This window comes from Vidua macroura, chromosome 5 (genome assembly GCF_024509145.1).
Source record: "Vidua macroura isolate BioBank_ID:100142 chromosome 5, ASM2450914v1, whole genome shotgun sequence".
Classification (NCBI taxonomy): Eukaryota; Metazoa; Chordata; class Aves; order Passeriformes; family Viduidae; genus Vidua; species Vidua macroura.
The window spans coordinates 21,057,917-21,085,078 of record NC_071575.1 but is presented as its reverse complement, the minus strand read 5'-3'; the positions used below and the strand labels follow the sequence as shown (position 1 = coordinate 21,085,078).

At 42.9% G+C, this 27,162-nt stretch overlaps 1 protein-coding gene across 2 annotated transcripts in view; it reads right to left on the bottom strand.

Moving 5' to 3' along the window:
• Positions 1-16,736, bottom strand: part of MYH9 (myosin heavy chain 9) — a 74,532-nt gene extending 57,796 nt beyond the window's left edge. Inside the window, exon 1 of one of the 2 annotated variants that reach the window (XM_053977107.1) lies at positions 16,713-16,736. The gene's annotated coding sequence lies outside the window, so the exon portion shown is untranslated. Of the gene's footprint in view, positions 1-12,192; positions 12,303-16,712 lie in introns of those variants that run through there. The other variant, XM_053977106.1, reaches the window with a different exon arrangement.
• Positions 16,737-27,162: the final 10,426 nt, after the last annotated feature.

Genomic DNA, 27,162 nt, shown 5'->3' with positions numbered 1-27,162 from the left:
AAATGTCTCCTTCCTAGTATTGTTTTCAAAAATGACATACTACAGTCACTTCCCCGTTAACCCAGTATGTTCCCTTATTGTGGTTCACAGCAGTCTGGGGAAGAGGCTGGTCAAACTTTGCTTGTTTTCCATTATTTCAGGGTCCAAGAGACATTCTTTGCCATTTAACTAACTACATAACTGCCACAAAGATGCCATACAGTTAGAGACAAGGCAATCTCTACAGTCATTAATATGATGGGACCAAGACATCAGTATGTACTGCAACCTTAAAAAAATAATACCAACTGCCCTGTTGACATACATTTTTCCCAGTAGACAGGTTCTTTTGAGAGGAACAAATCAGACACTGAATTTAACTTAAAATGACATGCATTCCCATTGAATTAGGCGGAATTACTCCAAACCCTCACTGGAATACAGTCATATGGACAGAAGTTTGCCTTAGTCTCCTGCAATTTCATAACCTTAAGGCTTGAACTATAAGGCACTTCACACACTCTCTAATTAAAGCAGCATCGAGTGCTTCCCATAAACCTGGGAACAAATACTTTATCTGGTTTGGAAAGGTCTAAAAGCTACTTCTGCTGTAAGGTCCCTTTCTTTCAATTTTAAGTGTTTTGCAACTGCTAAAAGCACAGAACATTATCTATTTGCAATTTAATTTTCAATAACAATTTATATTAGATCCCCCATTCCACCCAGACATTTACTCTGTGAGCAGCCACAGAATTGTTCCTGGGAGTGAGCCACTGCTCAGTTAGATAAGCTTGGGCTTTACTAAACTATAGAGCTAAGAGCTTAAGAAGAAATAGAATTCACAAGAATTCTATACTTATTTCATAAGAGCATTAATGCAAGAGTTAAAGCATCACACAAGTATTAGAGCACTGGCTGGGCAAGGAAACACCTCCAGTTTGAGTTACCGAAACCATCATTAAATTAGGGACCTCCACACTGTTCTTTTCTTGGCTTCAGCCTCATTCCTAGCAATAATGCATTACTACACTGGAATAGACAGTTTTATTCAAACACCATTTCATTTCCCTATTTTAATGAATTATGAGAAGTTTGTGAAATACTGTGCTACAGAGGATGCAAAATAGCCATATACATGCACCGAATCCTTGGCAATTCAGATCAACACTTCAGAACTTTGCTGTAAGACTGAGCCTGCGTGAAAAAGGACATAAGTGGATAATTACTGGAAGTTTTCTTCTGTTTCATATCCACCAGTAAGACACTGTTACAAATTTTCTCTGATTTCATATTAAACAATCCTCCCACATGGTTTGCCTAGTGGCTTTTCTACTTGCAGTGCAAGAGGAACTACCCTAAAGGGTGACAAAAAGAATGAACAATAAATAGCAAACATATTTAGACTACAAGTTAACTTCCCTTTCTTTAAAGAGTTCACCTTTTAAAAGCAGTTCAGGAATACAACTTTCTCACCACTTTCCAAACTGTCTTAACTTTAGCAGGTTGTCAGACGGTGCAATACAAGACAAAAGGCCCTTTCACAGAACAAAAGGAACATATACCATTTCTATAGGTAAGACAATACTTGCACTAGAAAATTACAGCACTACAGGTCACTTATGGCCCTATTTTGGGTACAACTAAGTTGTAGTCAGTGAAGAAATTTGATTATTTGTTAATACACAGCATTTAAAAAATTATCTGACTTTGAGAAGCTGATAATGATTCAAACTAAGTTTGGTCAGTAACATTCATATGATGGGAATCCTCGCTAAGCTATGATCTGAACAGCTAATACGTGCATTATTCTTGCAACTCAACTACTTCACTTTCCCCAGCCAGCTAAATACAGTTCCTCAAATTAGATTTAAGAGCACCTAGAACACTAGACTAAACTAGTCTAAAATAGACTTTAGTGGCCAGGCTAGCTATAGTGACCATGAACTGACACTATAAAACCCCTAACCTACCAATAAAAAACTTCCTATAATTCCCTTCTATTCACTAAGAAACTGTTCAGATCTCATTTGTTTAGGTTAGGGTGACACTTCACAGTTCCAAGTGCCAGTATATTTATGGAAAAGAAAACTGCAAAGTTTGTTAGCCCAAACTGCTCCAGTTTGTAAGCAACACCTCCATAAAAACCAGAGTTTAAATCACTAAGGGTGAGAAATGAATCACAAGGAGGTGGGGGGAAAGGAAAAGGAAAAGCTGGCAGGAAGCTGAACTGATGGACAGGTTATAGCTGCTTATTTCTCAAGTTCAGTACATTGAGACACGTCAGTGCTTGATGCTTCAGGCTGAATGCAAGAATCACGAATTTCAGTTATCCCACAAGAGAATACAACACCAGGCAAGTACCTGAGCTTGCAATTAACACCCCCTCACAGGCAGCCCCCTACACTGAAGGCACTGAGCTGCACTTACCCTTTGCATTCAGAATGCTGCCATGCAGACTCATTTCTTCTATTTCAGCTTTATTTGGGATTCGTAATGACTGCTATTAGGCTTACTGTAGTTCACTGCTTTCTTCTCCAGTCACAGTCTGACGCACACAATACATTGTTGAAAGATTTATTTCACAACTGGAATGCAGTTTGCTGGCAATTATCGTTGCATATTCAGTTTGACTGTAGCGCTGCCCAGACTTGCCAGCTACCCTGTTTATTACTGTAAATTAAACTCAAGGTAGAGCACTAAAGTGTCCTCTCTGTATGTGGGGCTCTAAGAACCAAGAAGAAGGAATCTAATTATCTGATGCATAAGTGATGCTTCTATTGCACAGAAGTGACCTACTGGCCACACTACAGGTAAGACAAAAGAAGGAAACCGAAAGAAATTCTGCATCTTCCAAGTGGCCTAAAGGTACCCAACACACATCCTCAGAACAGTGAACATGGAATAAATGTTTCTCAGTTTCTCCATGTCCAGCTCACTTCATCAGCTGCCAAGCACCACTCTGGTATGTGTGAAGCATATATTCTACTCTAACAGCTGACAGAGGGAGTTTGCTCTGGCAGCTGGGACTTCCCATGGTAAAATGCAAAGGCCACAAAGCCACGTACAAGCAAGACACTTACATGCCACCTAACAGTCACCTTTTCTTTCCACTGGGTTCAAATACAGTAGGACTGTGAGAACAGTCCTAGAAGAACAGCACATGTGCATTTAACAAATATTAATGCTAATCTGAAGAGGCTACTTTTGGGTACCAAAGACTGAAAACAGGATAATGCAGGCTTCACCACGGGCTACAGAAGCACAGGAACAATCTTGGGCAACCACACTGCATGTAGTAATTAACCACTGTAGGTTACAGGCAAATAAAGCCAAGCATAGCTTCCCCAAGTTAATGCTAGGGAGGGTATGCTTGCCTCTATTTTAATTGCACCTTATGAGTTCAGGGAGACATAAAGACTACTATACTACCATGTAGATGGCACCAATACAGTTAATCAGCTCTATGAAGCCTGTACATGCTGTTTAAACACACCAAACACTGATTTAGGGAGGGGGAGGGTAGCCTTCTGTTGATTTCAAGTCCAGTCTTTAGCATGACAAAGCTAGGCTGGCTGCCACCCAACCCCATTCACTTTGAATAAATATTCAAAGTTTACAATCCTGCATAATACACTTTCTGCAACTGTTGTTTCTCATTAGTGGAGTACAGTACATGCCTTCTCAGCAGAGGAGAGAATTCCTCTTACAGAGACAGTGTGCCCACAAGGAAAACATTCCAGGGGGAGAACACATTCTTCGTGACCACTCAGCAAAGTAATCCCACTTAAGGAGACAGCTGTAGTTCAGAAAATTGCAGCCCATCCCTGCTGTTCAAGCTGTTTTGCTGGAAGACTTGTTTTCAGGAGGCATAATGGCCTGCATAAGTTCTGATCAGGCATGTAGAGTTCCCTACAGACATTGCATGAGAGAAGGGGGAAGAACTTAGAAAGTTTTAACCTTTGTTACCTCGGGGTCACTTTTCATCCCTTCCCTAATATTCTCATTTAAGGCTAAAAAGGTACCTGCCAAGAACTCTGAGGCACCGTGTAAGGTAGCTCTACATACATCAATTAGCACTCCCCGTCATCTCTGTCAATGCCGGGTTTCAATTCACTGCAAGAGCGAACAAGGAATAAAACAATTACACCTAAATACAGAGACACCCTTTTAGATGCAAATATTTAGCATTTATGTGGCCAAGATAAAGTCATCTTACAGGAACAATTACTCTTGCTAACATTAACTGACAAATTGCTTTGATCTCAGCAGCAATACAACTAATCATCTTCCAAGTCATAATGAAAAGAACCAAGAATCAGGGTAAATATGTCCGGTAAATAATTTTTAAAAGTATTAATTTTACTTTGCAGCAGAAGTTTCTCTAGACACTTTCAGCTCAACCTACTGTGCCAAACTAGGACTGTGTTCAAGCAACCTTCTGCTACACATCATATTTTTATTCTTGTTTCAAATAATTCTGCTTCACATTAACAGCAGCTATGGGGATGGCGGGCAAAAATTTTGGCACAGAGAAGTGTACTGCCTCTACAGGGTCCAAGTTGGATTCTCAATCCTTCCAGCAATACATAACAGTTCAATAAGAAGACCTACATCTCTGTTTATGACAGTGATGTCTGAGGTAGAGGTCTGAAGAATGACTTTTTCTGGACATGAGAACACAGCAACTCTCACCCAAAGAAGAAAAAGCTACATAGCCTTTATGTTCCAGGATGTGTAAGGAGGCCAGGTTGAAAGTATTTATGGTTTTTAAATTTTTAGTTGTATTATACTTGTATTTGTTTTATAAATACATATGCTTATAAATATCATGTTCAAGATAATCTGAAAATCCAGATTCTGGCATTTCCCTATTGCATTCAAGGCCTGGCACAGCCTCTTAGGCATCCATTATAAGCATTGTTCTACAGGAAGCTCGTGGTGCAGTAGAGCAACACGAGGAACACTGGTCTGGTCTGTACACCTCACCCTCAAGTTTGCCTTCTGGGTAGCTTGCTCCCTCCCTGACCCTGTGCTTTCTTCTCTCATTGGCGAATATATCAGTCTTTAAAAAGGAACAGCATCAGGCATTGCTAATTTTAGAATTCACCCAACCATGCCCTCCTGTCTGGATCTCCTGAAACACTGATTTTTGTTTTAGAGGAGAAGAAAGGACTCATCTTTCAATCTCAAATGAGTAAAAACAAGGGCACTTGAAGCAGAAACTCAGTCTTGACTATTACAATCATGGCTACATGGCATATAAAATTTTCTCTATTCTGGCAATACAAGAAAATACTTTTTTGGAAGAAAAAGAAAATTATCTCCTTTTGACAGGTGACTGATATAACATTCCATGGTTCCCATATGAGGAAACAAATACAATTTGAAAGTTTCCAATAAAGTTTTGCTTTCTGCCCTAAAAGGATAAAAAACAACATAAGGAAGCACTGACCAGAGTAGCCAAACTGTTTCATGGGTTTCCACCATAGTTAACAACATTGTCCACAACCATACACAGGGCAGTGTTGCGGTGGTGAGGCACTGGGACAGGCTGCCCAGAGAAGCTGTGGATACCTCATCCCTGGAAGTGTTCAAGGCCAGGCTGGATGGGGCTCTGAGCAACCTGGCCTAGTGAAAGGTGTCCCTCATGCAGGGGATTGGAACAAAATGATCTTTGAGGTCCCTTCCAACCCAAACAATCCCGTAACTCTCCAATATTCTTCTCCTTATCTACGTGAGCAAGAGCTGAACCACTAACGCAGCTGCACTTTTCCCTGACAGAATTAGCAATAATATAACATGGTGATATTTATCACTTAAGTCTACATCAAGTTTTTTGAGCACTAAAGAACTAAAATTTATTTATACAGTTCTGCCCATTAGGAAAAAAATAAGATTTGTCACATAAAAGATTACCTCCCACCATGTGCAAGAAGATAAACTGATTTTGCACATGTATAGGTCAGTGCTACACAGGCAATGAAGATAGCTTTTAGAAGTTACATTAATTTGCCTAATAAATTTGCAATCCTTCTTTTATAACTAATACATCTTTCTCATCACATTTGTGTGTTCTCATTTTATTTTTCCCATCATATACTGCATTAAACTTGGAAAGGGCCATTAAACCAATTCACAATAATTTACTGTGTAATGAAATGTCACAGACTTTAGTGTCTGCTATAAAGATTCATACTGCGACATAAACCAGTTCACTTAGCTTTTATTGCCTGAGTTAAGTCACAATTCTTAAGTCACAATTTAAAGAGTTTTTGTACTTGTAGAGAAATCTTATTTGGTATTTATGCTCCTCTAAGAAAGATTTACTTGGTCAGTATACAGACACATCCACTTGAAATACAGCAGTTTCAACTATCCAATTATTTAACTATTTTAGGTAGTCTACTGTATATCTGCATCCATACTTCCATTTATTTAAACAATTCTGAGAAGTCTGAATACATTCCACTTGATGTCAGAAAGGAATAGAGATCATTTCTATCTCTGAACAACGGAAAAAAGTGACATCTGAACCACAACTATGAAGAACAAAATATATTTAAGTGGCATTCTGCTAAAAAATGAAATTCCACTAATACAAAACAAATATTTCATAGACTACTTCATATTCATTTACAAGCAAAAAGTAAAGTTGTTTTCTAGATAGTTACTGCAATGAGGAATTTACTAATTAAATTGCTGTTTCTGGCTATCTTCATCTCAAATCCTCCCCTTCTGACCTGTTCCACTCACTAACTGTTAAATACACAGCTATCCATCCTCACAACCACCCAAAAAACCCAAAACAAAATGTCAATACCTTCGTCTATGTTTTAAACTATGACTGATATAGCCAAAGAGAATATTTTGTCATCTACATTTAAAAAAAGGTGCAAAAATCAATTTACTTTATAAACCAACTAGTTTAACTGCTTAACCAGGAACTTTCTAATCCAGTTGACTGGTTTAATTTCAGATTTACATTCAGTATTTCTTGTGAAGTTCTTTCATCTAAACATCCTATATCTGTTCAAATACGTCTAAATCCTAAGATAAGGTTTCTTTTTCTTAAATTGATAGCACATCAATGAAAATTACTTTGTTCACGCATTTCAAAATAACTAATTTTATCAATTTTGGCACAGGAAGATTGGAATCTCTTGCGCTAAATGGCAAGCAGACCTACAAGTAACAGTCCCTGTCAAAAGGAACTTACTTACTGATACTACAGTTCTGTTAAGTCAGTCACATTTGGAAAAAAATAGAAGCAATTAAATTCTTAATTGAAATTTGGCTGTAGGTTTCCTTTCTTCTTTTTTTTTTTTTTTCTTGAACATTTAAATTATGTTACTAAAACTAACTGGGCTGGTTGTTGACTATAACCAACTTTAACTGAAGTCAAATCTACTGCACCTCTAAGGTTGTAAAGTAGGTTGTAGAAGTGTCTAAATACAAATGAACTGGTCAAATCTTGAGCTTAAAAGAAAAACACAGGTGAATGTACTCTCATTACTACAAACAATAAAAAGCAAAGTATTACAAGATCGTGCTTTAAGTCTTAAATTTTAAACAGGAAGCTGCCCAGCAGGAAAAAAAACCCCTCTGACTGCACACAACTGACAAAACAGAGCTGTAAAATTTCTCTAAACCTTTTTTCTTACAAGTCTTAACGCCCACTTTGCTTTCACGCAAATCAGAACTCAAGTTCTGTGCAGAGGCATATATCACAATGGATTTCCTGCCGAGACTCATTAAAATGGTAGCTCTTGATGAATGGAAGTATTCATCAGTTAAGAAGACTTCATGATACAGATTTTCAAGTTAAGTTTCCCTTAACATATTAATTATTAGCCTGAGTTTACTGAAGTCGCTTACCCATGTAGTTTTATTTACTGCTCTCAGTAAATTCAGCATACATGCTCTAGGAGAAGTTTAATTTCTAGTCATGAAGACATGCAGAATCCAAACCCTATGTACAAAACTCTAGAGGCATAAATTTCATAAATAGGTCATGGAGTCAAGACACAGCACACAGCATTACATTTCATTATACCTCTCTGCAACCAGCAGCAATACATTTGTAATACTTCTACAAGAAACAATTTACAGTAGACAAAGTATGCCAGATCAATTTTTCAGTTTCCCTTTCACTATGGTTAAAAAGGACGTGACTTAGCAGTCAGCACTAGCTCCAGAAGTGTCACAAAATGAAATCAATCACAGCTCCATCACCAGAAAACTGTAGACACTAGTGTTTCTTCACACTCTTTAGGATGCTCAGAAAGGCAACATATCGTGGTGAAGAGTAACTGGCCAAGGGACCATTAATTGAAAATGGGGATTAACCCATTATGCTGAACACAACTGGGCTGGAGTGAGGTCAGAAGCTGTTAAACTACTACAGTGGCCTAGGACTACAAGACAAATCAGTGTTGAGATTATTACTTCAAGTACACCAAACAAGTTCTCACAGCCACTGAAGAAAAAAGCGAAGCGGATAAACCATAATTAAGATGAACTTTTAAATTGGTGCATTTCATTTAGTTGGACAACACCCATGTGCATTAGCTTCCAGGGCAGAAGTTGCATTTAGTGTTTTTGCTTCAGCATACTCTTATTAAAATCAGGTTGCTAGTTTCCATCTCTTTCTACACTAGAAAACTCAATTAGAACCATGGTGTGGTTAAACTGAAAAGAAATTTAAGGTACAAGGTCACCCAGCCACCATTAAGTTAGAGCAACTGCCAGCAAAAACAATGCTGCTGTAGGCAATCCTCTGCTATTATAGTTTTGTTCCAACCCACAGAAGACTTAATGTCAGGCACACAATTTCTCTACTTAACATGCAAACAGCTCTCCCTCAATTATAAACTAAGAAAGCAAAGAGTAACGAGATATTTACACAAGAAATCAAAGAAAAGAATTTATGTTAGAGGGCACTGAGTGCACTATTAAGTCAAACAAACAAAAATACATTAAATCATACACTGAGGATTAAGGTTTTGGATACCTTTTAGTAGACGTGCACACTAATTGAAGCCTCTAAAATACACTCTAGTCATCAGTTAGTTTCAGCATGTTACCCAATAGCCCAAAGCTACCACACAAAAAAGTAGATGTATTATGGAGGATAACACAACCTTAGCTTTGACTTCCCCTTTCAGTAACCCCTTGCATTAACTAGATGAGTTCCTGTACCTCCCATGGGCCCACTTATAATCTCACCCTATTACAGTCACGCTAATCCATAAGTGACATCCATCTGGGCAAGACTCAGGCCTAGGGATGGGGTGGAAGCAGAAGACTGAGAAGAATCAGCTCAGAAATCACAATACCTCTGACACGTGTCCTGTCTCCTTTGTTCTGGAAATTAACAGAACCAAATCTGAAATTTGGATAAAGACAGACTAATCTCCCAGTACAACTGAAGTGTATTTTCACAAAGCTAGTAGCAGGTGATAAAAATGCACTCCCTCGTACCTGCATGTGAATAGCCTGACACGTGACCAACCTGTGAATTATTACATGAACACAGTCGGTACATTATTTTTAAACACCTTCCAAGATAACAATGGTTCGTGTTTTCAAGATAGTTTGTTGATGTGGAAAATGCAAGTCTCACATTTGTAGTAGATACATTTGCAGTGCTAACTAATGCTACAAAGAGACTTGAGCACCTGAGGCATCCAACTGCAAGGCAGTTTTTAAAACTTGAAGATGAGTGAGTATTAGAGCTACCACTGGCTACACAGCTTGAACACTCTCGAACATTTTGCATAATACCAAATAATGTGCAGGACAACAAAGATTATCTCAGTTTCCTAAGTGAGAGATTTTTCTCTTTCCTACAATTTTACTGGACAAGGCTGGGTTTTTTTTCATTACTATTATTATTATTATTACTTTTTCATTAGATTCATTTGAAAGATTATGGTGTAGCTCACACAAGCTATTTGTCTTCTTAAAACATTCTAAAACACATCAAAATCTACCCAGAGGAAATAATGAAAAAAATCTTATTCTTTATCTCCTGAGATGAAATTATCATCTGGCAACTTTTTTCTTACAAGATTAACCTGAAAGAAAAAGAAACAAAGAAACAACCAAAAACCAACCCAGGACCATGGTAGAAATATACTAACAATCTGTGCAAAAGCCAATAAAAGGACTTCAGTTTCTCCACTCATTCTTTTGGGGCAGACAGAACCCGACTATTAAGTCTTCCTGTTTATACAGAAATAGACACAGGCTACTCAGCAGCACAAACACTTCTCCAGAGGTCGCAGACTCTTCTTCTCCAGAGATCTTCCAAAATCAGACCTTGGCTATACAAGTCAAGCATCCAAGAGATAACGCCAGATTTCAAAAAGAACCACGTCACTCACCAGCTTGGTGCCAGTCACACTCACTTGGACGTTTCAGGTCAGTAAAGAAGCTCAGATCCCCATTTTTACCCACTACTACCAATTTTGCTTCTACTTTAGTGTTATAGAAAATTTTGCCTGTCCACCTCGATAAAGGCAGTGCACACACTATGAATAAGTGCAACAAACAATGCTATCAAGAAGTGGAACATGTCAACTTCAGCAGGTCTACCTAATACAGAGCATCACGGAACTGTTGAATTATTTCCTTGTCGTTATTTTCACAAGGTCAGATTAGCATGAAGTCTTGTGTTTATACAGTTTGGGAAATTGTGATTAACAACTTCAAAACCCTTCTGTGCCACTTACATTTATCAATTGCTTTCCTCTCATTACAACTTTCTAGTTAACAAAAGTATTTGTTTATCTCATTGAAAACTTGTGAGAGCACTACAGATGCAGACAGTGAGTCAATATATATCTGCACCATGATTTTTGCTGCCATTTTTGCTGGAATGCCATCAATAAGTGAACTTAGTCACATCATTACCTAGTGACTAATTTCAAAAGCATTTTACATAGGCAGTAACTGATTAGAGGGTTGTTACTTTGGAGTTAAAACTTTACCTAGCCTTATGAATAGGAGATGTATACAAGAGTCAAGAATGTGTAATTTAATCTTTCAATCCACGGTTCAACAGTCTCCATGTTACCTTGTATTTCCTTACAGCAGGCAAATTATAAATGGACCTTGGCCTGCAGACTACTACAGTATCTTTACAAGTTTGAACCATATTTTTTAATGCATTATTTGAGAGATTACTCTGTTTTGGAAGACCTGCCCAGTTATAAAAAAGCTTAGGTTCTTAGTCCACTCTGATAGAGTGTGGCTCAGGACATCGTGACAGGATACGGCAGAAAAGCCGACAGAAGAAGAAAGATCAAGAGCACAAACAGTGCTTCAACAGGAAAAAAAAAAAAAGAAGGAAAGGAATTGTAAGGAGGAAAAGAAAGTGGAATTAAAAGAGTCACTGCATGCAGAGTTTGCTGACCAATGCAGTTTACTTCGGAAAAATCCCCCTTTATTACCAGAAGCGTGTTATTCTTTTAAAACTCATTTCACCCTGTGTTTAGGCAAATTAGGAGCAATTCTCATTAAATTTCCTGGGCAGGCACCACGCTCGGGGGCTCTGAAACTTGTTACTTTCCACACCTACCGAGGACAAGTTGGTAAAGATACCACTCAAAGCCGGAGCACTTTTACTACTCGGTTGGAGGTGATGCCTGAAAGCACAAGCTATCTGCAAGAGCTCTCAGTGCAAGCTTCATCTTGCCCTGTCACTCCCTCCTCCCTCCCTCTCTCCTGGCCCAAACCGAACGAGGAAGTGGAGCCGGGCTGGCGGGCGGAAGCCAAGCCCATGGCGGTGTCTGCAGGAGGGTTGTCAGCCCGTGACTCAGGCTGCAGCCCTGACAGCTGCCCGGCGGCCCCGGCGGCCCCTGCCCGCTGCCCCCGTGGGCCGGGCACCGGAGGGAAGGAGGGAGGGGAAGGAGCTGGGTCCGGCGGAAAAGAGCGCCAATCACCCACCCCACCTGCGGGGGGCCGGTTCGCGGGGCGTGCGGGGACAGAGCGGCAACTCCCCGGGCACGCACGGCCCCGGAGCACAGCGGGGACACGGGGAGCACACCAGCACGGCAGCTCCCAACGGGGACGGAGCGGCGGGACAGCGGGAGCCTTCTCGCCCGGCCGGACAAAGAGGCGCCAAACCCGGCGAGGGAGGGAGGAAAGCGCGGCGCCAGGGGGGACAAACCGGAGCCACCCGCGCCCACCGCCCCGCCCGACCGGCTTCACCTGAGCCCGGCTACGGTGGAGCGAAGGAAACGCCGCGGCGGCGGCTGCGCTCCTCACGGCAAGAGTGCGGCGTCCTCCGGCTGCGGCTCCTCCCGCGGCACCGCGACCGCCACTCGCTCACCGGCTCTGCTGAGCCGCCCGCCCGCCCAGGCGGGGCCGCCCCGCCCCCCGCGCCGCCGCCCGCCAATGGTGCCTCCGCTCCCGATGATTGACGGCCACCTGACCAATCAGAGTGGCCGAGGTGTGCGGAGGCTGAGGAAGCCGTTGAGCCGTTAGCAACGCCCGTGCGCCCCGCCCGGCCCCGCCCAGCTCAGCCCAACCCTGCTCCGCGGCCGCTCGGGCGGGGAGCGGCAGCGGCGGCTGCGGGGGTTCGGGGGCGCCGAGGGCTCCACCCTGCCCGGCTGCGGGGTCGGGTAGGGCTCCCCCGCTCCGATCCGCCCGGGTCGAGCCCGGCCGAGCCGCCCCCACAACGCCCCACGCCGCGGCAGCCCCACAATGCCCCGCGCCGGCCTTTGGTGTTCCCGAGGGCAGCGGGTGCGGCCGGGGCCGGGAGCGGGGAATGGGGCTCCGCGGGGCGATGGGCTGCGCGCCCGCCGGCGGAGGCCGTGCCAGAAGTCTTCCGAGATGGAAATTGGGGGTGCGGGGGTGTCCCGACCAAGAGGTTCCCACTCAGCCTTGTTTTAGTGCAAAATACCTACAATAAGGAAGATGCCAGTCAAAATTTTGTTTCACAGACTCAGGTTGGGAAAAGTCTCTGAGATCTTTGAGTCCAGCCTATGACCGAACACCACCACGTCAACCACACCATTGCACTGACTGCCACATCCAGTCTTCAACACCTCCAGGAATGGTGACCCCCCCCACCTCCCTGGGCAGCCCATTCCATGTCTAATCACTTTCTTTGAAGAAATTCCTTCTAATGTCCAGCCTGGCTCAGCTTGAGGCCATGATCTCATCATGGCACTGGTTGCCTGGGAGAGAAGACTGACTCCAACCTCGCCACAGCATCCTTTCAGGCACCTGTAGAGAATGGTAAGGTCTCCCCAAGCCTCCTTTTTTCTAGGCTCAACAACTGCAGGTTCCTTGGCTTCTCATAAGACTTTTCCTCCAGATCCTTCAGCCAGCTTTGTTTCCTTTCACTGGACTCTAAGGGACAAAACTGAGGCAGGCAGAAGCATGAGTGTAAGCAGCCCCTGATGCTGCTGAGGTGTTTGAACAGCCAGTGCCTGTGCTCACAGAAGCCTAAAGCAGATTTTAAAAGGCATGCTGAAACATTGATGTGTGAAAAGGCAAAGGTGGTGTAATTCTGCCTCCATATATTAAGTGGAACTTCAGGATGAGCTAAAGGAGGAAGCAATAGCCAGGATGTGAGACCAAAGTCCTTCTGAAAAGAGTACGGCATATCTAAATCCATATGTCAGATCCAGAAAAGCAGATAAGATTTACTGCACACTTTATGCACATATAGAAATACATGGGTCCTCCCCTTTATGACTTTTGTGCAAGGAGGGGAGATTTGCAGATGTAGGTGCCCGTAACAGAAAATGCAAGGTAAAATTTACTGGTGGCAGTATCAAAGCTACAGGCAGAAGAGGCAAATGAAGTTAAAGAGGGAAGTTAGTGGAGAAGAATCTAAAGTAAGCATTCCTTGTCTGAGTGAAACGCTTAAGGCTTAGAAAGGTTCACTGCAGCAGTTTGGAAACGATCCTAGACATTTTTATCTCAAGACACAGAAGACAGTGGGAGAAATCACTGGAAGGTGATTGTACAGCTGAGTATCAGGGACACAGAAGTGTCACTGTTAGAGGCAGAGGTGAGAAATGTAAATACAGATGCAAAATAGAAATGAGAATTCAATTTGCCCATGAGAAAGGAATATACAGGGTAGGTCTTCGCTAGTGCTTCAAGGTAGAAAATGAAAGGAAGCTGAAATTGTGACTGACAGCTACCTACATTAACAGAAACCTTTGGATTTACTGTGAGGGTGATGAGGCACTGGCAGAGGTTGCCCAGAGAAGCTGTAGATGCCCCGTCCCTGGAAGTGTTCAAGGACAGAGTAGATGGAGTTCTGGTCTGGAAGGTGTCCCTGCCCATGTCAGGTGAGTTGAAACTGCCTGATCTTTAATGTGCCTTCCAACCCAAACCATTCCATTATTCTATGGTCAAACAATCCAGTAGCTCATATTGATCCATGAAAAGAAGTGACCAACATATGGAACAGATATTTACTTGCTGAACAACAGGGTTTTAAGTTCTCCCACAAAAATGAAGCAGAATGAAAATAGTGGAGGTAACCAAATATATCAGAAGCTTCTTTAGAACATGAGAAGCTGCATCATCAGCCATGTTACTGAGAAAGGAAAGGTAAGCAAAGGAAAGCAGTCAGTATCAAGTCTAAACAGAGCTTTAAAAGGAGAAAAAGTAGCAGATCTTAGCTAGGAAAGCAAGTACAAAAGGCAACATGAACTGACAGCAGTAGTTACTTGTTACATTGGAAATAAAAGATAATGACTGGAAGCATGAAATGCAGACATAAAAAGGTTGTCACAAAGTCATTTTTGCAGAGTGTATATTACTGGTAGTTTAAATTCTTTTATTCTTCTCTGGCTCTCACACTCACATATGTTCTCTTCCTAATGCTCAGATTTAAGGCTAAGGTCAGAGTGGACTGCCTTCTTAAGGTTTGGCACTTTTTTTTTTTTTTTTTTTTTTTTTTTTTTTTTTTTTTTTTTTTTTTAATATAAATCTAAGAACTTGGTCCCACTCCTGTTTAATTGATATTAAAACTTTCTTGATGGCTTCATCAGTAAAGCATCAAAACTGAGTTCAGAACAAAGACTGGTACAGGTTTACACCATCCTTTCCCTTCACAAAAAAGTGTATCCCACCTCTGTGTGTTTCCCTCATGGTCAGATTTGTAGATGTACCATACTTGAGGCAAGTCAGATTTTAAATGTCTGGTTTGTGTAGCTTGACTACCTTGAAAACAAGTGCAATAGGTTTTTGTTGGCAGGAAGTCACCCAGGAAAGGGGACACACCTCAGAGAAAAACAAGATTGACTAAAAGAGCTATCAGACTGATTTTATACATCTGTTACTTTCTACAAATTCACAGGAAGTTTATGTGGATCTTTCTGATCAACTTCACTCACATTTTCCATCAGTGTTTGCAAGCCAGCATGATTTGGAAGAACAAACCTGTAGTGGTCACTGAATTCTGGAAAACATCTGAACAGCAAACAGATTTACCAGTTTGATGGGAATAAATTAATGGCACTGTAGTATTTCCAGAGGGAAACAAATCTATGAGGCAGCAAACATCCAGAGATACTTCTTCAATTTGCCAGCTTTTACACACCAGACAAAGGTCCACTTTGCTGAACTACATTGTTTTCCCCTACACTGGTCTAATCCAAGACCAGTTTGGTCTTAACTTTGTTGCAAACAAACTTTGCTTCAATTTGTTGGCAAACAGCAAGCCCTGGGAGAAGCTTGTACTTCATCAATCAGCAATAAATGTAGGGACATTTGATTCTTGTATCTGACAAATAGATAAAAGTGGCCAAATTGATTTTGGTGAACAATTTTCAATGCTTTGGGGGGCAGGAAAAAACCTCTTCCAAAACTAGTTTCTTACTGACAATCTGGAGAGAGTGAAACAAGAAGAGTGACAGAGACAAAAAGGTGTTTACTCCATGGAAGGAGTCACATTGCTAAACTCTAACCACAGTGGCTTTAGACAGAAACCACACATGTACTGATCTGGAGAATGTCACAATCTGGTGTTGCTAAGAAGCCTGAGCTCTGCTTTTACAAAACTTGAAACCTTAGTTGTTTCAGTGCAGATTCATAATTAGAATTTCTTTAGAGAAGCAGCTCTGAAGTGGCTTTAATAGATACACCCATACAAAGCAGCAGCTATAAATGCAGATGAGAACTTGAAGTGCTTTGAGGTGTTGTAGCAAAAGGAAGTGGTTCTTTGGAGGTGGGTCTGTAGAAGAAAGTCACTTATGTCTGTGGACTTGTGCCTCTGAGCAACCTGAAATTTGTCTGCAATTTAAGCACCATGTATTACCACATAACTTCCTTTTCCCTTTATACCAATTCTTTATTGTTCTCCTCCCAAACCAAATGCCACATCCAAACTGTGAGAGTGTGAAAGGTAGAAAGCCATCTTAAGAGATGTGGAAGGAGTGAAAGCAAGTGATGTTTCCCCTGAGGCATGGGAGGGGTGTGTGTGTGTCAGAGAACAAGTAAGTGAAATGTGTCCCAGGAAACCTGTCTCAGAAGCAGCCAGGAGCAGATGTTAGGAGAAGAGTAGTTCTTTTCTTACAGAATTATGTTAGTCTTAGCAGAACTACCCAGCTTCTGGCATGGCTGTAGAAAAGGTAAGGCTTAATTGGCTCATTTTCATATGTCAAGGTGCAATTCCATCATGCCCTCTTCATCAGCAAAACTGGTTTAAGGTGTTGTCTATTCTCCCACTAGAAATTTGGTTTTAGTGCTGTGACATAGCTTACCACTGCTCCAGCAGTGATGGCGAAGATGTTTAAAAAGTCATATTGTACACTGGATCACTGAAGAACAGCTAAAAAAAGAAGGTCAAGAAAAAAAGATCAGTTCACTGATCTAGTTTATAGGCCCTCAGAGAGATGCACCAGCACAACTGAGGCACTGTGATGGGAGTCTTTTAAATTGACTTTGCTGATGGAGAAAATTTAAGAAGGAAATATATGTGCACGCCAATACAGGGGAGGAAGGGAGGAGCTGTACCTGGCATACTCTAGCATTTAAAGCACTTGTTCTATTTTTCACCTCTCCCCAACCTCCACCCACACAGTTCCATGTGAGCAACCTGCTGAACTCCTGCTCTCTCATTGTAGTTTTGCTTCAACTTTAGTAAAAGAGGAACATGTTTTTACTTTCTCAATACATTAATTACAAGACCTGTGCTGAAAAGCAAACCAGTTACATACATCTGGTCATTTGGCATACCATTCAGAGGCACACTTCTCTACCACTGTACTGCAGTAGTTATATTTATCACATGCCAGACTCCCTTCTTTCAATAAAATGCAAATGACACCACCCTGTAGAAAGGACCCTATTGGGGAAGCAGGTTATCAAACAGCTGTGCTCTGACTGAAGTCATACAATATCCTCAGAAACACACCTAAATGAAAACTTCTGAGGCAAAGGAAAAGTTTTCTTGGAGCTTGTGAGTTCCTCCAGTCCCTGAGATGAGATTACAACTCCATTTGGCATGGTTTACAGACACTACATTCCTGATCTGGCATAGTAAGAATAATGGCCCAGAACTCTTTACATCCAAGAGGTACCTCTGCCATTTACATGGAACCACAGTGCTAAGCAATAGACATTTTTTAGTTCACTATATCCTCTACCAAACTGTGTTTCCTCTAGACCTGTTCTCTTGCTGCTCACTATGTTCTATTCAGCTTTAAATTCAGAAAAGCTGGCATTCAACACCAGTATACAAAAGGGCCAACACGAATACAAGCTATCCAGCAAAATAATCTTTGTCCCAAAACTCAGTTTTGGAACTCAGGAATCTGAGTTTCCTGTCTTGGGCCTACCCAAACTTGTCCTAAATGCCAGCAGAAAACATCCTGTTACCTGCCTTAAAAAAAGCACAGCAACTGGGGGTGGGGGGTGGGGGGGGTTGGTTGGTTGGTTTTGTTTAGTGCGTTTTTTTCTGAAGAAAACAAACATTTTCACAGCATCTGTTACACCTCAGCTCCTTCAGTGATAATTCAGCAATTAAAAAATGTTAGGCTTGTCTGCCCTGGCCTCACAACTTCCAGGCTAAGGAGCTGTGAGCCTTTATAATAAAGGCTAAGGAGCCTTTATTAACATCTCAAATACCTCCTTTTCCTTCTCTCTTTCTCAGAGGGGTAAGAAATGCTTCAGATTCCTGAGTTCAGAAGGGCTTGGGGGCATTCTTCTTAGCAGAGGATAAGTTGAAAGGAGAACACTATCCCGTCCTTCTGTCACCCTGCACCTGTCTTGCTTATGACAAGCCAGGCTTGGGTGAGGTACTGATAAGGAAAATACACTTTAAAGAGACTGACAAATCCACCTAAACACTGTTTAATTCACTCTGATAAGGTAGGGCTGTGGAGAACTTTCTGCCACCTTTGCTTCTATTTTCCTTCTGTAGGTCTCAGGCTGGGCCATATTTTCACAGAACCAAGAATTCATAGCAGAGTGATTGTGTTATAACAAAAACGGGACTTGGTTTAGAGAGCTCATAAGAGACAGCATTTAACTACTTCACAAACTTTATTCATTGTTTTAACTATTTCACAAAATTTATTCATTGTTTTAATTGCTTTTCAGCGTCAGCCACCTTTAACGGACCTCTAAACAAAAGGCATCAAGCTGAATTCACTTCCCTCTACCAGGATGAATTTAGTCATCCATTTTTTTAACATCCTCCTTTCCAAAATCCAAGAAAGCACCCCTACTTTCAGCTTGCTGCCTTTCCTGAGGTTACTGTGTGAGATTTTTCTCCACTAATGGTGCCTCTCAGTTTATCCCATGTCCGCTGTTTGTTTTTGGGCTCAGCCTGCTACAGTAATCAAGGCCAAATATTTGCGCAAATGAAGTGGTTCTCATTTCAGGAAGTTGGCTGAGGACAAAGTGAAACTAGCTTGAAATTCTCTAGTATGCCCAAGAGATATTAAGAGCAAGGGATTTTTCCAGTGCTGTAGAAAGTCATCCATATTCCCACTGTAGCTTTGTTGTGGGAACTGCAGGGGAACTAACTCGTTTATAGTCTGCCCCAGTTAAAGACACCACTTTTATCTGCCAGAAACCAAAGTGGGTCCAGTCAAAACCAAACTTTGGGGATCATTCTGTCAGGCTACAACCAGAAAGAAGACCCAATGTGAAGTCACCCGAACGTTCATTCTCCCTCTTCTGCAAGGCTGAAGTCCACATTTTTCTGATAAGAAGAGGCTACATCCTTTGTGCTTCCAAGTCAGTGGCAGGTCTTATAAACACACCCACAGATTCTCAGCATAACATATTGCAAGCTCTGTGCATCTGGAGCCAGTGCATGCTTTGCTCAACAACCCCCCATTCATTTCTGCTAAGATTCCCTCCCACATTTAGGACTTTTTTCCTGCTCCCTTGAGAGCCTCTTCAATTCTCCCAGCTCCTTACTGTAAGCACGGACTGTTCTGTACAGCTTTGCTGGTCTGCTCTGCCTTTGAGAACATATGGACCAGTGCAGGAAGCTGGGCACAAAGATCTGTGCATTACCCTTATTCTCAGCCCCGGGTTTGGGTCAGGGGGATGGACCAGAAGAGTGAACTGACAGTGCTGACACAGAAAGCAGAAAATTCACCAGGACTTCCTGAGGCATTAGCTTTGTAGGATGTGAGAAATTGCCAACACAGATACATGAGGTGCCATCACTGTGGGAAGCCTCCTTTCAGATGAGGTGAAGATGAGCTCCATTTAACACAGTCACCCTTCTCTCCCATTTATCAGACCATCATTTCCTGGGATTACTCTGGAACAAAGAAAACAACTCACCTGTCATCCTGTGTGTTTTTATAACACACCAATTCTGGTCAAAAATCCATAACTCATTGAGGAGCAGCAGGCTTCTGAGCTGCCCAGGCTAACACCTGCTCTGCAATGTCTCAGCTACCAAGAGACAGGAAAGTGTTAGAAGAATCAAACCCACAGGACAGAGGTGCTCAGGGACTTCTGGAATTCCTTCACGTGAGGTAGCAACTTGTGTTAGGCCAAGATGTAAGGAGTCTTGCAAGCCCTGCTGCCTTCTTGCATTGCACTGGTCCTAGAGAAGGAAAAAAAAAAAAAAAAAAAAAGAAAATAAGGTTAAAAGGTTGAAGAGAATATTTTGAATATTCTTTGGACTTTGAGTTATAAACCTAAGCATAACACAGACACAAAGCAGAAAATAAGGTACTGCTCTCTTCTACCTAATGGGGCAAGTCATTCAACCTGTGGTAAATCCTGTCCTCTCCCTCCTTGACTTTTCTGTTTGTACATAAAGTTAAAGCATCCTTAAGCCTCTTACTGCTCTACCACTCTCCTGATTACAGCTGCATCTAACACTGAACTTGAAATACACACCTGTACCTAAGTTTGCAGCTAATTGTGAGACACTGCAGAGGCCTGTAATTCTTTGACTCTTTATAGAGGAATGTACATGTATAAAAGCCTTTTGAATTTTCATAAGCCGTCCCTTAGATGTGGGATAGCAAAATAAAAAAAAGATGAAAACAAGATGCTCACCCAATGATTCAGCTTTCCTGCAAAGTTTCTTCAACCAGCCATCATAACCCTGAAAATAATCACCCCTGCCCATTTTTCCTGTGGGCTAAAAACACATCAGCAATGAGGATCATAATTTAAGGGTTTTTTTGTTGCTACTAGGAACTAATGAGAAAGAGCTTTGCATTACATAGAGAAAAAGAATCATATGCAGAAAAAGAAAGCGAATATGTGTATGTTTGGTATTGTTGGGTTTTGATTTTTGAGGATTTTATTTAAATTTCTTTTTTTTTTAGTTTAAGGAATGCTAAATCAGGCTTAGCTTTGCTAGGGGACATACCAGCTGTCTCCAAGCTCTTTTCATGATGATCTCTCTTGTACTTTAATTGAGAAAGCAGGGTGTGGAAGCTCCAACAAAGGCTCCCCTTTGTAGTGTGTTAATTAGGCACAGGAATTAACAAAACCCCCTCAGTTATAAACAATTACCTTTCCTCAGGCTTACTTTCATTTTCCTGGTATTGCATTTTTACTAATTTTCTATTAGGTTTTCAGAGTGGACAAGACTAATTTCTAAAATTAGTTTTCTAATTAGCAAGGAAAAGGAAAAAAAAACCTAAAACAAAAAAAAACCCCAAAAAAACCCAAAACGCCCAAACCTAAGTAAAGGAGGAGGAAAAATACCACTATAATTAGAAGCACTTAAAGATGCATTTTTTGGTGCTTCTTCAGGATACAAGAGACCAAGGTTTTTTAAGTTCAATGTAAAGTCCCGTCTAAAACTGAAAATTGATGTGACTCTGGATGTAAATGCCTGGGGATGTGAAAGAATGTGATCAGGATTTGTGCGCCCTAAAATGATTGCTACCCTCACCCCTCCAGGAGGAGGAAAGAGAGGAAAGTGAGAATGGCTGCAATTTCTCCAGACATCTCCTTGCCTGCCGGTGTCCTGGCTGGCTGCTCAGCATGTGCTCAAACTCGGCACACACAACAGCTGGGAAGGGAGCGGCCCCTGCCCTCCTCCCGCTGGGCGGTGACCTCACGCATTGGCACCGAGCTGTCCCCAGGGCAGCGCCAGCCACCCAGGCACTGGAACCCTCCTCCTCCCTCTGCCTCCTGCCGAGGGAAGGAGCAAAGCCCAGGGGCTCGGGGCTGTCTTGCTGCCTCGAAGAGAGGCAGTCCCAATGATGGAAAACTGTACTATAAGGATGACTGCCATCTTAACACCAAACGTTTTTCACCCTGGGTTAGCATGAAACCTTTCATGCTATGCTCTCTAATCTTGTTTTCTGTTTAATTTCTGGAGAAAGGTCGAGCAAGGCATGTGAATCCATGGTATTGGAAGAAGCACATTATGATTCAGTGTCTGGTCAGCTCTACACTTCTCTTGTTATCTCTGATAGTGCTGTTTGCCCAACACCTTTATGACATAGAAGGCACCAGATATTCAAAGTTGCCTTTGTGTCCAAGGAGCTGCCCAGAAAGCAGGGGAGTAACATTTCTGTGGGACTGGAGAAATAATAGCTCTACCTACATTCCCAATGGAGGCTGCATATCCCATCCTGCCAGCAGACCTGGAAAAGACTGTCCAGTGGGAACTCATAATTCTTAGTGGCAGCTTCCCAAGCACAGCAGTTCTTATTGGGAACTTGCCTCTCCTCTCTGGAAGAGATAGCAGATAGCCTAGGGATGATAGGCATTGCTGCACATCAAACCACTTTCCCTTCTCCCTGTATTGCAGTAGCACAGACTGATTCTGAAGCCAAGATCAGCTCTTGCTGCTTTTCCCAAAGAGCTTTCAAGCTCAGACAGACCAGAAAAATTCAGTGTGAGAGCATGATCAGAAGTGAAGAAGGGCTGAGCGTGGCCTCAATGCCTGCAGCAGGTCTCAGGCAGGAAGTATGTACAGGTACTACCCTGACTGACCAGGCAATCAGGGAGCTGAGGACCCCATGGCAGCACAGAGCTACTGCACGTACGATGGAAAATGTTTAAACTGCTGTAGTTGGGGCCCACAGGAAACTTTTGGGAAGCGTGTGCTGGGTCTAAGGAACCAAGAGAGTCACTGTTTAAAATATGCACTGACAATGAATTGCTTCATTACTTAGAGAAAATTTGAGAAGGGGGGGAAGGGGCAAAACTCAACCACATCAGGAAACAGCCAAATAATTGTCTGACTGATACACCAGGTCTCCTGATTGCTGGTCTAAGACTGTGCTGCTGCTCAGCCCACAGTGTCTTACTCATCATGATCTCCTTCCAGGAGACATCAAGTTCTTCTCTGCCTTTAGGTATGGATCTCACACCCTGGAAAAGAAGCAAACAGAAACATAGGGCAGCTTGCCATTTTTGCTAAGTGTCTTATTTTGCCCTGATCTACTGTTTTGCATTCTCCTCCAACACCTCACCCTGTTCATACACCCAAAATTGAAGAATGAAAGCGACACCCTTCAAACCAAGGAAACTTTTGGCCCATGAGCTGCTGAAGAAAGACACACAGATGGGTGGACCACAGCCCCTCTCCTGCAGCACTTTGTAAAACTGAACAGTCCCAGGCAGGAGGCTTTCTGCAAAGGCCAAGGCAAGGAGTCGTGCAGGGCAGAGCACCTGGAGAAACTGAACCTCATGATCTGGACTTGCACATCCATATGCAGAGACATGGGAAACACTGCCTTTCTGGGGCTGGAGTGGGGAGGGGATCTCTGGAAGCTGCAGGCAGGAAGAGCCTGACTTGGGAAGAGCAAAGCAGGTAACAATCATACAACTATTTAGGGCTCTTTTTCCTTGTGACAATCACAGCCTTATAAGGGCAAGAGCGCGGCAGTCGGGGCAGAGCTGCGGAGGTGGAGCCTCTAGGGGCACTCCTGATGTTTGCTCCCAGGCTATCTGCCTGCCCAAGCCGCTGACCTCGTTCCCGGGAAAAACCCTGGGAACCCTTGCTGAATCCAGCTGTTCAAATTTCAAACTACAAAACGCCTCGGCTCCCCTCCCCTTCTCCCCATACCTCCTACTAGCTGGAGCTGTGGTGAAGCAGAGACGTCTGCTTTTGTAATATTGTGGGTATCAGGGAGCACTGGGTTGAAGAGTGCCCCCACAGCCGACGTGGGAAACATATTCTCATCTGGTTGTGACAGTACTGAGAACCGGAAGAAAAAGAAAGAAAGAAAAAACAAACAACCCCCCCCCCGCCCCGAGTTGCTTGTCGGACACGAGTGTGTGAAAGGCTGCAGCTGGAAAATATGGTGCACAAACTCATTTGCAGATCCTTTTGCCCATGGATGTGCTTCAAGAGCCCCCCAGTAACTTTGGCTGAGCTTCCAGTATGTGTGTTGGATTCCTATATATTTCAGCCCCATCCCATCCACCCAGCTGAACTATGCTGGAAACGATTTGCAAATAAAAGTGAACATAAACATGCTGAAAATGTCACTGTCATCAGATAAGGTTGCTATGCACATGAAATTCCTGACACGAGTTCATTAAACTAAGGACATGAAAAGTTAAGCCACATGCCTGTGTTGCCTAGGATGGGGAGGAGGGTATGGTGAGTGGGGATTCAGGCTGTAACTTCATTTTTTTTAGCCTTCTATCAACCCATAGCCATCATTCTGGTGTGACTCAATTTCTCCCAACAGGAGGGAAAAAAAAAATAGAATGTTACAGCACCCACCTCCCTCTGTGAATACTGGTGTGATTTGAGAAGGAGCAGGAGGCAAGGGTTAGCCATGCCACTTGGGAGCTCTGGAAGGCTGGTTTTCCAGAGGGCAAAGCACACACTGACAAAGCCAGGACTCAACAGCCTTTGCCAAAACCAGTCATATTTAGCACTGCAGGAGGCAGTTAATATCTGTATTATGAAACAGGCACTTAGAGCTTCCTCTATGATACACTTCTTGTAATTGAGGCTGTATTTGACTTGCAGAAATGCCTGGCTAGATGCTCCTACATGGACTTACCAGTTCTCAGACACCCCAATTTGCAGAAGTGCCAGATGCAATGACCTTCCCTACCACCTAGTGAGTTGTTACAGATCTCACACCACATATTTTAAGAGAGGGGCAGGAGCTGTGGGAATGGTCTACAGACGGGAGTGATTTCAGGAGATGCCCTCTCCTAAGCCTACCACACAGCCACCCTTTATCTGCTTTTTCTTTCTCAAGAAAGATGAGTTGTGCACACTTTGCCCTGGGATGAGCAACATGGGTTAGGTTAACCTGCAAAGGTGGAACATCATGTTCTCCTCAGCCTCTCAAGGGTCAGGGTTGGGGTTTGATGACTGTGTGAAGCCAACCCAAGTCTGAGCAGTCTCTGAAGGAGTGTTATTCCCTCCCGCCTCTGATCTTCACACTCCCACTGCCAGTCTCGGATGACAGCCAGCTGATTCAGCTGGAAACAACCCTGAATCAAAAGAAAGACAGATGTTTCCAGTTTGATAATTTTCTTGGTGCATTTGACTACGTGCCTGCTACAGAGGTGCTGAAAATGCACAGTCATTAGCAGCCAGACCCACAAGCTGCTTAGAAACTATGAGGGAATTGAAGTTCAGTAGAGGCCAGAAAGCCTCCTTTTCAGGGGTATTGTGAATAAATTGAATTCAGTTGTATGGCTGGTCACAGGTGTTCTTATAGCATCCCACATGCAAGTGTATGCAATCAGTATCTGAATTAAAGAATGTCTAGAATGTCTACTATCAAATATGTAACATTACCAAAATCACAGCATCATTTAGCATAAGAGGTAATTTTGGAGATCTCCAGGTTAACCATCTCCTTGGAGCAGGACCAGCCTTAAAGTTGGATTAGGGTGCTTAGGGCCATATCCAACTGGGATTTGGAAAACTCAGAGGATGGCAAATCCACCATCTTTTCCCTCTTGTCCTTCCACTGATCACATCTTCTGGCAATGTGGCTTTACTTTCCACATAACACCCATTTGGGTAGTAGAAATCAGTGGTTAGATAGTCCCCCTCATGAGCTTTCTTCTCCCTTTGCAAACCAGCCCAGCTCCCTCAGACCCTGCCCGTGTGTCAGATGGTCCAAGTTCCCTTGGGCAGCTTCATACTTCTGCCCTGGAGTTGCTCCAGTTTGTCAGTGTCCCTCTTGCAAATGTGAAGGACCATCCTGAAGCAGCCTGAGGAGAGAGAGCAGGTGTCTCTGCCTGCGTGTAGAAGCTGGAGTCTTTGAGTGTGAGTGTTGGGGTGTGCATGCACAGCACCAGCATTTGCCCGTGTGTGTACACAGCATCACAGGGCAGCTGTGCATCCGCCTCTTGGGTAAATATTGACTCAGGAGTTTAAGTCATAAAAATGGGTGCAAATTCACTCAAGGCCCTGGAGCTGTGGTATTTTTTGTAAGCAGAGCTTTCCTGCAGGTGTGCTGTGTGAATGCCATCCACACTAAGTCCCAGGGACATCTGTGCATGGTCCTCCTGCAGCAGCTCTGCACCTTAGTAGGCACAGATCCTCCTTCCCATTATTGTTGGAGAAGATGTTTACAGTCAGGTTTAAATGTGGTCAGGTAGCTTCTTGATTACTCACTTCTCAGCTATTACTCTGCTTCAGTAACCCTGAAGCTCAGGAAGACAGGGTGTACCAGTCAGTAGCCACGTCTGGAAGACAACAGAAATAATTTTCTGCTCCGGTGATGTTGCCAGAGGGCAACACATCACTGCTGTGATGTCATGAGCATGAGGCACAGCCTTCAAAGCATAAGAAAAACCACCCATTACTCAGGGGGCCAACAGGTATTTTTGAAGGAGGCAAGTGAAAAGGGACACCTCAAAACTTTTATCTGCTTGCTGTCTTGGGGATATGGTAGGCAAAATGTTGCGTAACTGTGAATCAGCAGTGCCTTTTGAAATATTGGGATTGTGGCTTAATGAGCAATCCCTCTGGTGTCTTCATAAGTCTTGGTACTGTGGTGGACTGGGCAGGGTAGAGCCAAGGCTGGGCCAGTGACTGCCTCAAGCTACAGAGGCAGCAGCAGCAGAAGAAAGCCCTGAGGTGCTGGTTTTTAGCTGGCCACATCCACTCCTCATTTTACTTCAAGAACTGCATCAAGCCTCTGTCATAAGGAGCTGTGGTGCTGCAGCCCTGGGTGCTTGGATGCCTGACACAGAAGGAAAAGGCTGTTGGGTAAAGACCTCCTTGGTGTTAATCTCCAAGCTGGAGCTTGGAGCTGTAGTCTTACAAAGAAGGGGACGGGAAGCAATGTAGTTTGCTATGGGGAATGGAGATGTAAATCTAGGTGTACAGAGGGTGAGGCGCTCAAAGGTCTGACCCAGATCAGAGCCAGGCAAAGTTTGTTCCCCAGCCATAGAAGATTATTACAGAAACGCAATAAAACAAGGTTTTACTACAAATCAAAGGCAAGAATCACCAGCTGTTTATGTCACCCAGCTCCCTTTATTCTGAAACCATTTAAGGACTGCGTAGGTGGCACGAGGAAAAGCTATTCAAGTCAGGTTTGAAAGACAGAATTTGTTTCAGTGATCAACATCTCCTTTTGAGACCCTTTTATAAATACCAAAAGCAAGGCAGAGAGGTGAAATACAAATTCAGCTGATCTTCCCTATCAGCTCCACATCTGGATCTACAGGACCCAGCTAGTATCCCCTGGGTTGTGTTGGGACAAGAAACTGTGTCTGCACCACAGGACCATATGTCAGAAGGCCCAAAATACATACACAGCCACTATGAGCCAT